This window comes from Puma concolor, chromosome B3 (genome assembly GCF_028749965.1).
Source record: "Puma concolor isolate L17-30 chromosome B3, mPumCon1.1.hap2, whole genome shotgun sequence".
Lineage (NCBI taxonomy): Eukaryota > Metazoa > Chordata > Mammalia > Carnivora > Felidae > Puma > Puma concolor.
In genome coordinates this window covers 137,164,653-137,182,756 of record NC_141672.1, presented here as the reverse complement: position 1 = coordinate 137,182,756, position 18,104 = coordinate 137,164,653, and the positions used below count along the sequence as shown (strand labels likewise).

Sequence of the window (18,104 nt, the reverse complement as noted above, 5' to 3'; positions counted from 1 at the left end):
AGTACTGGTCTTGTACGGGCAGATGCTTTCACTTTGCTGGAACTTTTTGGTTGACACACCGATCTCAGTGCCCCTAAATCGACTCCTGCTGTGCCCCCCACTCAACACTGTCTCTTCTGTCTATGTTTGAGTTCCGTTTCTATTTCTCAAAGCCGGTTATCTAATGAAAACACGTCTCAAATATTTGTCAGTCATCTACAGAGGTCAGCTGTCTGAAAATGTGAGTGCTCGCTGGGGAGGGAGAGGAAGACAGTGTCCCTGCCCTCAAGGAGCTCACAGTCTAGCGGGGGAAGCAGACATGCCAGCCCGTGGGGGCACAGCAGCAGGACATGTGCGGTGGATCCGAGCCCGGCTGGGGGAGGGGAGGCGAGGAGGGCAAACAGTTGTTCTGTCCGGCTGTGCTGCATGTGGGCCGGGAGACTCCTAGCAGGTATAAGGCCCAGTTGGAAGTCTGTAAAGCCCGCATTCGCAGCATTGGCCTAGGCTCCGTGAGGTTGGAAGGACACCCTCTCGTGCAGAGGTTTATGTGACAGGGGACAGCAGGACATTGTGATTCGGCTCACTAAGGAAATGCAGCTTCACTTCTGAATTTTTTTCCTTCTTGACATACATCTTTTTTACAGTCGTTTTTGTTTGTTGGTTTGTTTTGTTTTTTGTGTGTTTTGTTTGTTTTTGTTTTGTTTTGTTTTGTTTTGTTTTAAACTCTAACGCTACTCTGAACCCTGAGGGTGCTGCTTGGGGTCAACTTTACCACTTCCTGAAATCTAATGACATCTTTGAAACAGGACATTTCTGTGAGTGTAACTTTCCTATGTTTCTCAGTGTATTAAATCCAGAAGATAAACCTGTCTCCTTTAAAAAATAAAATCAGGGGCGCCTGGGTGGCGCAGTCGGTTGGGCGTCCGACTTCAGCCAGGTCGCGATCTCGCGGTCCATGGGTTCGAGCCCCGCGTCGGGCTCTGGGCTGATGGCTCAGAGCCTGGGGAGCCTGTTTCCGATTCTGTGTCTCCCTCTCTCTCTGCCCCTCCCCCGTTCATGCTCTGTCTCTCTCTGTCTCAAAAATGAATAAACGTTGAAAAAAAAAATTAAAAAAAAAATAATAATAAAAATAAAAATAAAAAAATAAAAAATAAAATCAGCTTCCTAAAGAGAGGCCTCCAGAGGACTCAAAGGCCGAGCCTCCCATTTTATAGACAAGGACACTGAGGCCCACTGACATCATCCTTTGTTTGCATGTGGCCAGTGACTGGACAAAGCTGGGGCTCAGAAGGAGTCCCCCTCAGTTCTCCGTCTACATTACTTTTTAGGGATGGGCAGGTTACAGAGGGCCCTATGCGTCTGCTGGGCACCTGGCCCTATAGCACTGGCTGAGGGTAGGCCGGCCTGGCAGGCAGGATGGGGCCCTCCTGCCCAATCCAGCTAAATAGGGAGCTGGGAGAGCCCGGGGTGGCGTATGCTAAGGTCTGAGAGAAAATCAGCGCGGCTGATGTGCACCCAGAGGAGGGCATCGTTTCTCCTCACATGGGGGAAGCTTCTGGACTATTAATAGGCTCCATTTATGGAACCCTTCCCATGAACCCAGGGTGGGCCAAGCAAGGGATGTAAATGACCTCACATACCATCCTTGTGCAATATGGACCATTTTTGCTTTACAGAAGAGGAAACTGAGGCACAGAGCAGAGCTCTAGAATTAGTTCCAGAACTGAGGTTCAAGCCTAAAGTGCGTCCCTCCTCTGGTGGACGCTTTGCCCTCCGGGACAGAGGGGCCACCGAAGGCCCGGCCTCCTGCACCTCCGCTCTTCATTTCAATCCTCTCTTTCTCCAGAAAGTTCTCAACTCAGCCCCTCAGTTCAGCCCTTCCTTCCTGTCTTCGCTTGGTTTCTGCCCGGGCGGCTGGTCAACTTGTTTCTTCTTCCCTCTGCTATCGCTGCCTGGGACAGCCAAACACCAGTGAAACTTTCTTTGGGCCGAGTCCCTGACGCCTTTTCTGGGGGATCAGGCTCCCCAGTTTCCTGGCGGCGATTTCTCCTGCCTCCCCACCCCTTTTCTCACGTTACTTTCACCTCCCCATACGGAGGTGAGCTCCTGTCCCCCACATCCTTTGCTGCCGCATTCCTGCTGGGCCTGTCCCCAAGGGATTGACTGGGACAGTCCCTGGGGGGGGGGGGTTGGCTAATGATTCTGTTGGTGACTGCTGGTTCTCAGGGCCTCCCACTGGAGAATTTGAGAAACAGAGACTGTCCTGGGGCAGGGCTGTGTGCAGCGGCCTGCGGACCTCCCCAGGGCGGCCCGTGTGGAAACAGGCAGGCTCCTCTGGCCCCAGGGACCCTGGGAAGACCTACAAGCATCGCGTGAGACAGAGATGGAGACGCTGAGACAGCTCTTCCGGTTTCTGTTCTCTGTTCTGTGATAAGTCTCCTTTCTGCTCAACTGGGATCCCTCTTTTGCAAGTGCCGGTCTGGCTGGCTTTCTGTTTTCCTGTTCTATCATTGCACTAAAGTCCTTCCTCAGCCTCCATGTGGGCTATTTTTTTTTTTTTTTTTTTGGTGACAGACACAGGGCATGAGCGCGGGAGGGGCAGAGAGAGAGAGAGAGAGAGGGAGGGAGACACAGAATCCGAAGCAGGCTCCAGGCTCCAAGCGGTCAGCACAGTGCCTGACACGGGGCTCGAACCCACGGACCTCGAGATCGTGACCTGAGACGAAGTCAGACGCTCAACCGGCTAGGCCGGCCCGGCGCCCCTGGAGTTTTTGCCCATTCACGGTCCTAAGGGATTTGCGGGTCCTCAGTGGGGCTTTTGACTGGTGGCTGCTGGGGCCTCCCTGTGAGAGAGCTCCTCTGCCTCCGGAGACCCGGTTTCATCAGGGAAGCATCGCCAGCCAACGGTCGCTTGGCCCGACCACTACTTGTTGCCAAGAGCCAGTGATGGTGTCTCAGACCATCTTCTTCCCCTTCTTCTTCCCCTTCGTCTAGAAAGATGAGGCACACGTGCAAGACTCCTGTCGCGGGGGCCGTCAGAAGGGCTTCCGTCTGGATGGCTGGACAGAGGCTTTGCCAAAGTTTGTTGCTGAGGCCTGGCTTGGGGGCTTGGCCAAGCAGAGCGGGCAGTCAGAACAGAGCCTCGCTGCAGAGCCAGGAGGCTGGGCGAAGAGGGACCTGTTTAGGTCGTTTGGCAATGGAGATGGGTAGGGAGTCAGCTTCCAGAAGCAGGTGCTTTACATTGTTTATAAGACCCGGTCTTGAGGGGCTGCCCCACGCTACGGGATGATGCACTCTTGTGTGGAGGAGGGTGTATGGGGAAAGGCCCCTGGAACCCAGGCTGGGCGAAGGGCAGACATGAGAAACCGAACTGGTCCTGGGGACACACGAGGTCCCTGGGCGTCAGGAAATCAGACCGAGGAGGAGGGGCGCAGGGGGACAACCCCGGGAAAGATGATCAAGGCCCCGAGGGCAGTGAATCGGGAAGAAGTTCTGAGTGGAAGACATCCCCAGGAAGGATTCAAAACCAGTATCACTGCCCCATTGAGGAGGGCAGAATCCTAAAGCTTCTTGGAGGCTCTGATGGGGCACAAGAGAGGCAAACCCTCAGGCAGAAGTGGAAAGCTGGAGACCACGAGAGAGAGTGTGTGCGGTGTGGGGGGCGGGGACAGGTCCGTGACCTTTCTAGTTCTATGTTCAGGATTCTGAAATACACCCAAGTCCGACTTAACGCCTTCATTGGATGGATCTGAACGACAATAATAATAATAATAAAACCCAGCAAAAACATTTATAACTCTACAGGCCCGTGATTCCTGCTCTGATAGGCATTCTTGAATGTGGGGAAGAAAAGATCACTACTCTTGGAATCGCGTGTGGCTGGCCCCCTTAGCTTTCAATCTGAATAAAGCAATGAAAGCCTTCGCCTTCTCAGGACACCAGTCTTGCCCTTCATATGATTTTACTTCCTCAACCCTGTTTTCAGAGCCAGGGATAAATTTCTTATAAGTTTCCAGATAACAGCCTTGTCTCTGTTCCAGTAACGTTGGGTAGTAACAGGGCTACAGTGAGCTGGTTCCAATAAAACCCATGCCATTCAAGCTTCATTTTGTCCAATCTTTGGTGCACAAGGACAATTGCTGATTGGACAGCGTTTTGTACTCTAGGAAAAGCAAAAGAGAATGGAGTTGAGGAGCCACCCTTACGTAGCTCATAGCAAATGTCTCAGAGACACTTACGAAGGGAATGGTCATTCCTAAAACCTCCTCCAGCCTGGCACCTTCTCTCTGTCACCTGCTAATTTGAAGGTGGGGCATGGCTCCCTGGCTTGGGTCAGTCCCTCCAGGGGCATCCGTTTTCTATAGACCGCCCCCCCCCCCACTTCCTCACAATTAGACTGTGAACCCCTCAGGGGCAGGACTGCTTTTTAACCCACTACCTGTCCTTGCACATGGCCCATAATGAGTATGCAGTAAATGTCGGTGGGAGGAAAACGCTTCGCAAAATTCCACAAGTGTTGGCTTTGAAGCTCTGGCTTTTTGCCTCAGAGCACGCGCATTTGTAACCATAAAGCGTGATTATGAAGGGCAGCACTAGACCCGGACCTTGACATACGGTGTTGCCGTGTTCTGCCCCCCAGAGGTGTCTCCGAGAATCCCCGCGTGGAGGAAGGGGGGCCCGCCGAGTCCCCACAGGGAAGCCTTCTCAGTCTGAGCGTTAGGTGCAAGGGGAGCCCGGAGACCATCAAGATGCCAAAGTCTCTAACTTCTATTACAGGACAAGGGACCTACAGTTTCTAGGATTTCCATGTTTGTTTGTTTGTTTGTTTGTTTTTCTCAGAGACTCAGACAAGAATGCCACTTCCAGTATAGCCTGGAGTATTTGCACCCTAATCTCTACGTACGGTGCAAAGGAAGAGCCAGTCTGGTGAGCTCCTTCCTTCTCAAACTCTCCACGTACGCCCTTGGTCTCATCCCCTTCTGCCGGAGTCCAGCTCCAGCAGGCCCAGGGGTTCCCAAAGGAAGAACGGCGTCGGTGAAAATAAAATAAAACTGGAATAAAAAACTGGAAAATAAAAAACTAAAACTACAATAAAAATGGACACAGGCAACGGCAGTGCGTTGAACTGGCCGATTTATCGCAGTGAACGTGGCATTACAGACGCTAGTGATTTCCTTGTAGCATCCGTCAACGATGTTTTTCTTTTTTTTTTTTTTTCAACGTTTATTTATTTTTGGGATAGAGAGAGACAGAGCATGAACGGGCGAGGGGCAGAGAGAGAGGGAGACGCAGAATCGGAAACAGGCTCCAGGCTCTGAGCCATCAGCCCAGAGCCCGACGTGGGGCTCGAACTCACGGACCGCGAGATCGTGACCTGGCTGAAGTCGGACGCTTAACCGACTGCGCCACCCAGGCGCCCCTCAACGATGTTTTTCTAACATTACCTAATTTTGAAAATGTTCCTATGTATGAGCGACCTTTAAGAAATAACATGGTGGTTTTCCCCTAACTTTCCCGCGTACCCTTTGATTATAGATTAATTTCTTGCATTATTCCATTATGCGTCTGCGTTTATCTATAATCTACAAAGCATTTGTTTTGCCGTTCTCGTGAAAGGCCCTCCATTTCTCAACACCTCAAGTGGAACAGTTACAGGGACACGACCTCTTAACCACATGAGGCCAGAAGAACAATGTTTGCCTCGGTCCGAGGTGCCCGAAAGGGGCCGAAAAAGCCTTAGAAACCCATGCCTCATACATTCTGAGACAGACCACGCACCTAGGAACCAATGAACCATTCTGTAGCTTAACCAACTAGATTCAGTCATCATCTGGAATGCCTCCGGGGGGCCAGGTGGGCCTAGGGGTTGAAGTCACCTGTGCCCAGAGATACACTCTTTAGTTGCCGGAGTGGGGCTTTCAAATCCATAGGTCTCTCCTTTACGGGCCCTCTTTGCTGGCAAATGCGTGAGGCCCTCCTTCCTGTAAGTAGAGGAGTCTCCATAGGGGATGGCAAGGGCTAAACGTAAGGCCGCACAATTTCTTGCGGAGCCTTATTTTCTTCCCTAATGGTTCTTTTCCCAGGGGGCCTGCTGAGCGCAATTCCCCAACAGACGATACCCCAGGTACTTTTAAGGCCAAATTGCCTAAAAGCGGGACGACAAGAAGCTTCACTGTCGGCGGGCCGCCCTGCGGTCACCAATCCGTCCACAGCCCGGGCCCTGCCACTCAGGCTGGGTGGCTCGGCTTCCAGCACCCTTCCTTCATTCAGAGGGTGATAAGAGACACGGCGTGGTGTCCAGCCCATCAGGAGAGAAAAACAATCCTGAGAGACGTGTATGTGGAGTGCTTGGAGGAAAGCAGCCTGGGTTCTCTTCGGGAAAGGCCTCCGCAGGTGCCTGACTCTGGGGGAGCAAGAATCCGGAGGCTAGACTTCCTCCCCCAGGGCTCAGCAGGGACACCTCGAGCTGAGCTCGGATTGTCTGCTCACAGCCAGTAGCGGCTTCTGCTACTTGCTCTGGGGCTTCCTCTTCATGTGCTTGGACATACTTCTAGAGAACCCTCCCTCCAAGGGGGCAGGAGGAAGGCTCTAGCTATTGAGTGTTTTATGACGAGATGCTGGAGGTGATATATCCAGCATTGGCCCACTGAAGCCCGGGGTTGATAAGAGGACCAACGCGCAATCAAAGTCAAGTTTATCGGAAAAGACACAAAAGAACCCACCCCCAAGATATTTTGCCTTGGAAAGAGCAGCTCAAGAACAGAGGAGGTGGGGCCGGCGTGCGTCCCTGCAGAGTTGGGACTCATCCAGGAGTACGTCCTTCCAGGTCACTTCATTCTACGTCTACCTTCCCCTGTCGGCTCCGGGAGAGGTGGCTGAGCCTTTGTTCACGGGCTTCAAACACTTCAGGATTGTGACCTTTCTCTTCCTTCCCATCCCGCTTCAGGCAAAGGGGAGCACTACCAAACCATGGGATAAAAACACTCCAACAGATTGAGAGGAGCGCCCACTCTACCCCCCTCTGCCCCCCCCCCCACCCCTGCCGGGTTATTTCTGCTCAGGAGGTGAAAATATTTACGTGAGTTTACAATTCTGACTCTGTCCGCGTGCGTGCGTATTCCCACGTTAAAGGCCGCACACTTTTCAAAATAAAAAATGGTACTTAGTCCGTGGCACGTGCTCAGAAAGCAAGTGTTTGATTTGCTAAACTAAGCCCCACTCAGGTTTTTAGCTCCAGCGGGTAGACTTAAAATGTGAATCCAGCCCCCGCCTGGCTCCTTAGAATAAGCCAGTTTGTCTACAGCTGTGGGGAGCACGTTTGAGTCTCCCCAGAGGCCCCTCCGTGAATTCTCACAACAAGGCGTGGTGCTTCGTCAACGTTTGTGGAGGGTAGTGTGAGGCACTGAAGATTTTTTTTGGAGTCTCTGGGGAGATTTATTTCAACTTGACATAGAGAAGCATGCAACATTTAGATATAATAAGAGAAATTATATGACAGCCTCCATCGGGTTGCTGAAATTCTCGTTGTGCCCTCGGCGCAAACACATAAATGGGTTTTGAAAGAAGATTGAGAAGGAAGGAATGTCAAAAGCAAGGACCCAGAGCCTTCTAGAAGAAGCGGTTGGGCCCGGCTCTGCCCTGGCACGAAACGTCATGATGCCCAAGGCTGAATATTTCTTGGGGCAGGGAGGCCTGGGTGGGGTGTGGATGTATGCCAAGGAAAATGAGAGTGATGAACAGGCATCACCATCATTCTTTTTTGGTTCACAGCATCTCATGAAAGCAGAGGAAAAGGGAGGGGAGGAGAAGGAAGAGGAAGGGACTCATCCAACAGATGCAGGGAGAGACAAAACCCCAGCCATCGCGGGATGGGGGTGACAACCCGCCCTTCTCTGGATTCTCAGGGTCAGGGAAGGCCTGTGACTTGGAAGGGGTTTTCTGGGTGGAGAAAAGGGGTTGGGATCTGAAAGATGGGGCTCCTCTGCCCGGCGGGAGGAAGGCAGGGGGGCAAAGGCCGGTGCCCAGGATGTGGTGCCGACCAGCGTCATCCCGGCGATAGGGTGGTGCCTTCTCTTTCTCTGCCTCGTGCCCACCTCTCCCTGCCCCTTCCCCTCCCGCCGGGGCTCAGCGGCCAATCACCTCAACAACTCATAAACGTCATGGAGAGAGGCGGGTGCAGGGGTTCAGGGAAGACAGCCATGGAGAGGGATGCAGGCCGGGTCCTCCCACGTCCGGCCTGGCCTCCCTGACTTTGCTGGGCGTCCAGCTCCCTATGCGGACACAGCAGCAGCCACCTTGCAGCCTCCCCTGGGGGACAGGGAAGGGGGAGGAGGACCCTTCGGATCAATTCTATATTCCTTCAAAGAAGGCTGGGGGCCGTGCTGCATTTCCTTGAGCCTCACAACTGCGTCCAGTTCATTCTGGAGTTAACACAGAGTGGGGCCAGTGCCCGTGTGGGAAGGGTCAGGACCAAGGAACAGAGCGCCTCTGTGTCTCCTTCTGGAACAGGTAAACCATTTCGGTTCTGAAGGTTCTCTTGTTCTCACACTTTTGGGGACCAAAGGCCAGCCAGGAACCAGGCAGGACACCTGGTTTGGAAAGGGCCCCGGTTGCTTTAGGGGACCTTAGGACTTCGCTGAGAATGGACACAGCAGCTGTGAAGCTGCTGGTATGTGTCAGCTGGAGGAAGTGAGCTGAGGACTTGTTGGATTTGGGGGACTCCCAAATTCTGTCCCGATGGACAGAATCTCAGAGTGATGTGTATGGGCCTGGGCTGCGTGGGACCGGGGACCAGAGAGCCACCGGAGAGCTTGTCCTAAGAAGCTCTGGCAGGTGACGGTGGCGGGGGGTAGGGGGTCGTGGTGCATAGTTTTGGGGATGTCAGAGCTGACTGGTAAGTAGCAGCGCGTAGGAGGGCCCAGGGCCGGGAGTTTCCAGAAGGCTGTGTCTAGCACCTGTGTTTTTCCTCCACAGGCTATCACGCCTGTATTTGTCAGATTCTCTTTTTCAAACCACTGCTAATCCACTCTCCCTCCCTCATCAGCCCAGTTGAGAAGGGCCGGGATGGTGATTGTAATGTTCATGTTGCCTACAGTCCATGTGGAGTGGCCAAGGCATTCGTTCTCTGATAGATGTGACAACTTTATCTTCCAGATGAATTTCGGCATGAAGTTTTCAAGTCTTACAATGGACACCGCTGAGTATTTAGTATCGCCGACCCACGTGACATTTGGACGCCTTTACCTCATTACAAGTGACTGCAATAGCTCTCCAATTTTTCCTGCTTCTCTTTTTTCCCTTTGATAATTTTGAGGCCTTCTTTGCTTTAAGCGAATCACTTTGAGGATGGGTAAATCATCCACTGTTTATTATCTTTCGTTACAAACGTAGGGGTGGAACTCAGTCACTATATTATCCAACTGTTTCATTAAGCATATAGGAATGCAATTATTTTTGCAGAAATAAATCTTAGTTTACTCTCTTCTTCTGGGGCCGACGTATTTAGAGCAAGCGTGTTGTGACATGGGCTAGAAGGTAGTTTCTAGTCTTCATTCTGTCCCTTTATGACTTTTGGCAAGCCACTTAACGACTGTAAGACTTAGTTCCTTATTTGCAAATAGGATGGCAATCCGGGGATGGCAATCCGTGTCCTTTACCTGGATACATAGACTTGGGTTGGAGAATTATGCACATAGACCCACGTCCACAACAAAGTTTCTGTGCCTGAGATGCCTGGTGTGTGTGTGTGTGTGTGTGTGTGTGTGTGTGTGTGTGTGTTTTCTCTTCCATAATTGATGCCCAGGGAATAAGCATAGGGATTCCTTACTACTGATGGATTATGGAGCCTGACCCCCTTGCTTCTGAATATACATACACTCATCTTTTCCTAGGATGTGCATTAATGGACCTTGTGTATTTGCCTCCTGCAAAGGTCTTGCCAATGGCTGCCTGTGTTTTTGCCTTCGGCATCAAGACCAGAACCATTCAACATGAACTCCCAACATAAAAATTCTACCTGCCCTTTATGAGCGTTCGTGGTTTGGCCCATGCCTGCCTCTCCAGCCTCATTTCTCCCAGGCCTCTCTGAGCTCCTGCCCCCTGTCCCACTGTGGGCATTTTAGATCTGCCACGTTTCTTCTCTGCACTTAGACTATTTCTCCTGAAGTTCCTTCTGCCTAGAGCACCATTGCCCTCCCTCTCCTCACACCCTTTTCAACTAGGTAATTCCTACTCATCTTTCAGATTCCACCTCCATTGTTCTTAGAGAAGCCCTATACCTACATTACATTGGGGCTTAAAGCTCTCCAAGTGCCATGAACTGTGCCTTTAAGATACGTAACACGGAGAGGTATTATAGAGTTACTTGTAATCTCCATGAGGCAGGGGCTGTCCTTCTGTTCACTATTATACTCCTCAAGTCCAGCACACGATAGGTACCCAATAAGTATTTGTTGAATGACCGAATGAGTGAATGAATGAATGAATGAGTGGGTTTAGTATTTGGAACTTGTGTTTGTGCCTCTAGAGAGGATGCCTCTGGACTTGAGGTTATCCCGATTCCGAATGAACATCCTTTGGAAAGCTCTAGAGTCAGAAGCAGCCATGGTCCCTGCTTGTGGAGCAAAGAGTCTGTTAGCCATTGGCTGCAGAAACGACTCTGAGCCTTGTCTTTTCCAGGACAGGCCCCCAGCAGAGCCATACGGAGTGGCCAGTTTACCTTCTGGCCCATTGGCGTCTTTGGGTTCTCACCCCTACAATGTGCCCCGGACCCTCAGATCTTCTTCCATATCTTGGCAGGCTCCTATGCCTGCATTTCTGTTCTGTTCTGTCTCCAGAAACCTTTTCCATCCCTGGCTGTGGGGCCTCAGGGGACCTTATGCTCTCTGAGCTCCTCTTTAAGGTGTCTGTGTCCTTCCCTGGACTTTGAATTCTGCCCTGCTCTGGGTCTTGGCTCCAACGGTTGCCTTCAACTGCCGTCAGAATGTTCTATCCTTAAAATTCTCAGGGGTTGGTGCCTGCCCTCTGCAGCTAGGTGGACTCCAAGGCTTTGAGCCCAAAGTCCAGGCTTTCACCTTGACAGTTGGCTCAGCCTTCAGTAACCACACAGCCATGCATGGCGATTCGATTTTCTAACCAAATTCTTACTCAACTTTTTCAAGGCAGTCATGGCTGCCTGCCTGAGCCCTCTGGCGTGGTTTCACAACCTCACTGGACTCTCCCTGCCTTAGCTGAAAAGAACCCTCTCGTGGGAACTTTGGCAGACCCAGCTGAGGGAAATTGGGGGCCAAAGCACTTCCCGTCGCCTCACGTGGTCCAGCCCCTGCAAGGCAACTCTGACCCCAGGCTGCAGCAGCCCTTGGTTGCAACTGTCCCAAAGCAGCGTCTACTCCTAAGACTGGAACCACATCACATCGGCCTCTCTATCCCAGGGCTGGGGCCACACCTTGAGGAGGAGGGAAGGCCATGTTCATGGCTCAAAGAGACAGTGCAAAGATGTCATTTAGAGTGGCTTCCCCTTGGTCACAAACGTGTTTATCTTTAAGAAATACGAGCTTATCTTCCCTACCCCTTAAATCCTTCAGGCTTGGCCATCTTTCTTCTGAGGTTCTATCTCAGCTGTGCAAGTTGGGGCTTCCTCACTTATTTGATTGTGTCTTTAATAAAACCCTGGGCTAAAGGCCCATTTGATCTGAGTTGGCTTTGGGCCCTGGGTCTTAGTCTGGCCACTCTTGGTGCTCCTGGGACAGGGCATAGTGTGCTCCTCTCTCATTCATGCATTCATTCATCCATTCGTTCATTTAATATCTGTTGAACTCCTATGTGCCAGGCACTGGCTAGGTCCTGGGGATACCAAAAGTGTCAGGCAAATAGAAACGGGTGCTGATCATTAGAGAACACCTTGTCTAACGAAGGGGGCTCTTGGATGTGGGGAGGTATGTGAGTGAGCCATGCAAGCTGGGGATAAAAGTCAAGAGGCTGTGAAAACTTGTAGATCGGGTTTGAAATTTTCGTGTTTTGTCCTAGAAGCCTCAGGGAACCATGGAAAGATTTTAAGCAGCGGAGAGAAATGGTCACATTTGGGTTTTTGGAAAAAGACCCTAGCTGCTGTGTGGTTTTTGGGAAAAGACCCCAGCTTCTAACACCAGTTAGAAGGGGGAGGGGAGTGGGGATCGGTCAGGGAGCCCATCAGGCAATGCCAGTGTCTAGGATTGGAGGGGCTTGGGGAGAAGGGGTTGAGGACGTAACCCATGTGGAGGAGGATGGCAGACCGCGGGTGTAGATTGCAGAGGCAGTTGACCAACACTGAAGGCAGACACTGGAGCAGGGACACAACTGCCAGGCGCGGAGCGTATTGAGTTGAGGTGCCTTTGAAAGGAGGCGATATTCAGGTCAAGAGCTCATGGGAGAGGTGTGGCCTATAGATAGCCATTGGTGAATTATCTGCCATATGTAGTTACTCCATAGGAATGGTGGAACTTGCCAGGGAGACAGACTAGAAAAGCGAGGGTGCCTTGGGGTCAGGGAGGTGCATCTGTCCAAGGAGGTTGAGGAGGAATGGCCAGAGAAGTAGGAGGGATGCCAGGGAGTGGTAGGGTCACAATAGCCTTGAAGGAGTATCTCTGTGTTTCTCCACGACCGTTTGCCTTAATCACAAACACATCTCCTTCATCCCGCATGTTAGATGTAGGGAGCAGGGGGCAAACTAGTCTGGTGCTAATGCCCTCTGGAAAGGGCAGGAGGGCCAAGGAGGATTCTGGCAAACTCCATGAGATTAGGTGGCAACGGCAGGCACATCAGAGAGTTGGGGACCAGGCATGGAGAAGCTTGTGGCAGTTCAAGGCTGGGTGGGAGAATTTTCTCCGTCTACAGGTCCATGGACTGTGAGTTCAGGGACATTATAAAGAAAGAGAACAAGGAGACCAAGGGACAGGAGATGCGGGGTCTCTTTGGAGGTTGCGGGGACTAACAAGCTCGGTTTGGGAGAGGTAGTGAGAGGGAAGAGCAAGGGCAGTTCTGACCACTGGCTTCCAAGAAGGCCAGCTTCCATGGCCTGTTGGGTCTTGAGATAGAAGCTATTTCCCGCCCCTTGTCATATGGGCATGTTTCTTGGAGAAGCAAGGAGTAAGAGTTTGTCAAGGTAAGAGAACAATCAGAGGGGAGGAGAAGATCACATAAGGGAAACCAGTGAGGATCTGAAAGGGAACAGGCCAGTACTCCAGGACTGTTGTTCCAAATTTATTCAGGCACCGAGAAAATTTCTAAAGCCCCTCTAGCCTTTTTTAGAGCTGCTCAAAGCATACGGGGCATGCCTAGGGCCCAGAGAAAAGGGGCACTGGAGAGGCAGGCTGAAAGAAGCAGGGAGGGTCAGCGTGGGCCACAGGTCAAGACGACTTCAGCAGAGAGAGGCAACCATCAGATCCTCTCCACCGCTCTCTGGGCCAGCATACCACAGCTAGCACGGACAGGCTCCTTCACCCCTCGCCAAAGCACTGGGTCTGGCTGCCATCTTGTGTCTGGCTATTTCAGACAGCCCCCAACTGGAGTCCCTCACAGTAAAGCCTTACCACAGAAAGAGCAGTCCTGCCAAAGTGCAGGCTTAAGTCCATGGACGGGGAAGAAAGAGTACTTTCAGACCCCCTTTGGAGTGTGGCTTCCTCATGACTTCCAAGGCAAGACATACATTGGGACAAAGAAATATGTTTTCAGGGGGAAACAGGAGACTCAGTGTGGGTACCAGAGAGGGCCACCATGACCCTGAAGGGACAATTTTGGAGTGGTTCTCCCAAGGATGGGGGGCGGGGGGCAGGCAATGCTTGCACTTCCAGCCCTCAGTTTCCCCACTTGTAGAATGGGGGGTAATGGAAGAGTCTACCTGAGAGAAATGTTGAGGATTTTACGAGTTAATTTTTATATAGAATACTTAGAACAGCCAGACACATCACAAATGATAGTAAATACTATCACGATTTCATGAGACATTGTCCATTTACATGAAATTCTTGGACTTTGTGGGGACATACCACATTTCCTACCGATGTGACTCTACACTGCTCGAAAAGTAGGCATTCTAGTTTAATGATTTAATAGTAATGAGGAGATTTAATTCCAGAATTACATATTGGGATCATTTTGAAGAAATTTTCCACGAATGCTTATTAGAGTGGAAAGGATACAGAGTCAGGTGTCAGAAGACCACAGATATTTGTTCTAGCATCTTCCATATGCTAGACTTCAATGGCCACTGTGATAGAAATGGTACTTGCATTAACAGAGCTGATGACTCAGTTGGGGAGACAAAAGTTTTAAAAAAGTTACAAATTAGGATTAGTGCCACCAAGGGGAAAATCCCCAAGGGGAAGAATAACAGAGAAGGCATCTAACTTTAGGTCATGAAGATCTTCTCTGATAAGTTGACATGAAGCCAACTTTTGGCCACTCAAAAGTGGTTATGGAGGTGTCTGGGAGGTGGGGGGGGGTATTCTGGGTTAGAAAATGATTTCCTTTCCCAATCTTAGGCAACCCTGCGAGCACCAATTTCTACATTTGTAAAATGAAGATAAGCCTACCTATCCAACTGACCACAACAGAGCTGAGGTGAGGATACAATGAAATGATGTGAAAGAATTTTGTTAAGCACAGACAGATGCACAGACAAAGAATCTAGGAGGGAAGAACTCACTGATAATTTCCTTTCATTTTTCTATGCATTCAATTTGGTTTCTGTGTCTAACACGACTGTAGTACACGAGGTCTGTCCGGGAGGGGCAGTGGCTAAAGACCATGTTGAGAATACGTGACCTTGGCGTCATGAAGAGCAGTGCAAGGCGAGAGGGGTGTGGAAGGGACACAAAGGTGATCCTCTGGAGAGAAGATGGCTGAGCTGAGCTGTAGGAGACGAGTGGGGGAGACTCCAGTTTTTTGTAAAGCTTAAAAGCTGGAGAAATTTTAGTGTGGGGTAGTTGGTACATATTTCAGTGTTCAGACCCATTCTCAGGGAAGGGCATAGTCAACGTTATTTAATCTTTGCCAAGCTTCGCCATGAAGTTCTGGAAATAGGCAGACATGCTTTTCCCGGGGTACTCAGAGCTGTGACTTCCATCCAGTAGGTAATGATCAAATGTTTGATGCATTGAAGGACACTCCAAGATGGGAGGCACCCAGGGGGAGCCCTGCCAGGTTACCCTGCAATTTCTGGGCTATAAAGGAGTCTGGGAGATGGGGATGAAAACTATCTGTGGGTTTGCAAAAAAACATCTTATTCCACACTCACAGTGAAGCAGGACAAGTGCTACAGATGAGTGAATCCAGGAACTGCCATACTCTAGGGAGGAGGTATACCCCTGGGCTGGATGGTGGGGCATCAGACATTGCCATGGTTCCTCTTTTAATATGAAACCCATGGAAGATGCTGTGCTGCTCATTATATCATAGTGTCACTGCTGGGCATTGGTGACCACCCAGCCTGTGTCTACAGTTTCCAGGTGGAGTTTTCTGATTGTTATTGTATTGGTGATTTTGAGAAAATTTAAGGGGAAATAAACATCAACCGGTTGAAGATGTTGCCTAAACAGGACTTGGCAAGATCATGTCCCGATAAAGACATTTTCTCAGCTACTCTTTCAAAAGACAAAAGCGCCAAAACATTCTAGTGGAGGGGCTCTCAGATGCCCTTCAGTTGAGAGGGGAACCCTCTGGAAGGGAAGGAAATGGTGGTGGGGGGGAGAGGGTCTTTTTCTTCCAGGAAGGGAAGGTCAGAAGGAGAAGGGACTGACTTTTGTGACACCATAGGGTTCTGTTTGTGGCTATTCCTTGCAGAGTCTGGGCCCCATGTTCAAGGGCACTTCCACAAAGGTCCATGGAAAACCCCTCAAGCTAAAAGCGACTTTGACTTTTGGAACTGAAAATGTTAACTTTTATGAATGGCCTTGTGTAGGTAAAGAGGAGGGACTAAGGAAGGCATTTGGAAGAGAAAAGTATAGAAGGGGCCAAGAGAAACTAAGGGCTCTGAACAAGAAGGGGAGCTGGGTCAAGGGAAGGAAACCAAACTTATTCAGTATTAGTGGAAATGACAAAATGGCAAAGGAAATCAGGAGGAGAAACTGGGAGGCCAGCTCAGAGCTGCTTGGGCTTGTAGGGGAGCATTGTGCAGGGACGGGGGGCTGGACATGAAGGGTCTAACCGTTTCCTGTCTTTCATCTGTCTCTTTTTCCACTAACAGCCACCTGTCAGCAGTGCGTGGGCAGACTCCCGACTCCACAAGAATGGAGGGAACTCAACGCATCTCATGGAAGGAAGACCTCACATTGCCAGGTTGTCAGTCCTCCCCGAATGGATCCCTGCCTTTGACCCAATTCCGATGAAAATTGCAGTGAGAGCTTTGTGCACTTGGAAAGGTATTTCTAATATGTATTTGGAAGAATTCATTTTGGAGAAACAAAAACTCCCGTGTGCATGCGCACACACACACGCTAAGATTAGCAAGTAAAAGCTTGCATTGTTCGATTCCGAAACACACTTTAAATTTGAAATCTTTTGAACGGTAAGAAGCTAGTGGCCAAAGAGGCCAACGATAAAGAATACAAAGCCCAGATATGGGTTTATTTTTGCCTTATCTGTCATTTCCATGTAGGACTTTGAGTACAATAGATGCATCGCTGTTTGGAGCAAAGCAAGGTAAGTGCCCCCCATTCATTGTCATTGTGGCGCAAAGACCAGGGTGAGGGCACCACCAGCCAAGAGCGCCATTGTTTCACATCATGTCATGTTGTGTTCAGCGGCTTAGCAATCTTTTGGTCTTTACTACTTTTTATAGCTGGAACCCTGAGACCTGTGAGTTCTGTGTTTGCTGACTAGTTGGTGTTCTTGGTTTTCTTTAAAGGTGTGAAGACAAAGGCGAAGGAGGGCAGCGTGAGGCCTCTAACATCCCACAGAGCCGGGGCAAGCGAATGCCGTGTCTCCACATTCACTCGCAGCTTCTGCAAATGGTTTTCCTGTTTTCTGAAATTCATCTGCGCTCTCTCTACCCCCGCCCCCCACCGACCTGGCCACCCTGTAGATTATAAACGAAGGCCCGTATCCTTCAGTATATTGAGTCGGTGATTTCACTGAAAGAACATGGCATTCCAAGTCAGCGAGTAAGTGTACGTCACACAATCATTGGCCCAGAAATTACATTATTATTATTTTTATTATTATTATTTTTCGGTGAGTAATTACTGAGTGCCTGCTCGGGGGCAAGCTGGGCATTGTTGTTGGTGTTGCAAACCAGCACGTGAACAAAACAAATGAAGTCTTTGCTGTCCCAGGGAGCGGCTAGTTTTTAGGGAAGGAGAGGCACAGTGAACTAGGAACCACCCCAGAAGGTGACTCTGGCTGTGGAGACAGAAGCTGCTGGCTATGGTCAAGGAAGACTTCTTGGGTGAACTGGGGGCACTTGGGAAGACGCCGGAGGACATGCAGGTGCATGCCATGTTGCTATCTGGGCGACAACATTCCAGGAAGTGGGTGTCGCAAATGAAAAGGAACAACAGGTGGATTGGCTGCCCGAAGTGGGTCAGTTTTTATACCTCTTCCTCTGTCCAGTAATTAGTGTCAGTAATCGTGCAATAACTAGAAATTGTCGTCTTGATGCCCTCTTTGGTTTTAAATCAATTTAAAGAGGTTACATTTCATTTTCAAGATAATATTCAATTTCAGAAAAATATTGCATAATGACCTTAATTATGTATATTTGCCCTTCACCCCCCAACCTCCCCCCCCCAAAAACCAACCCCTACATCTTAAAGAATCACGCCATGTTCACCTCTGAAACTAAACACAAAGAACTCCAAGGTGTCAGATGGAATGACAGAATGAAGGAAGTCCGATTCTGATTCTTTGACTCTGTAATCATTGTGCTATGGTTGTGTCTTTTGGGTCTATTGTTTAAAGCTCAAACTCAGAGAAATGTAGGGCAGGGGACTGGAGAGCCCAACTGTGCCCAAAGCAAGCTCCAATGATTCTGAACCATTCTCAATGAGACTGTGAAATGCTGTCGATGAATCCATGGTTATGTAGACCTAATATTTATTTGTCTTTGTGTGTACATGTGTGTGTGCATGTGTGAGTCTGTGAGCGTGTGTGAC

At 50.1% G+C, this 18,104-nt stretch overlaps 1 protein-coding gene across 12 annotated transcripts in view; it reads left to right on the top strand.

Annotated features, from left to right (window-relative positions):
• Positions 1-17,065, top strand: part of LOC147580409 (uncharacterized) — a 90,992-nt gene extending 73,927 nt beyond the window's left edge. For 4 of the 12 annotated variants that reach the window (XR_015252881.1, XR_015252882.1, XR_015252883.1 and 1 more), the window contains one exon: positions 4,819-5,094. The gene's annotated coding sequence lies outside the window, so the exon portion shown is untranslated. Of the gene's footprint in view, positions 1-4,818; positions 5,095-9,132; positions 14,575-16,198; positions 16,374-16,609; positions 16,654-16,858 lie in introns of those variants that run through there. The other 8 variants (XR_015252873.1, XR_015252874.1, XR_015252876.1 and 5 more) reach the window with 7 other exon arrangements.
• The last annotated feature ends 1,039 nt before the right edge of the window (positions 17,066-18,104 follow it).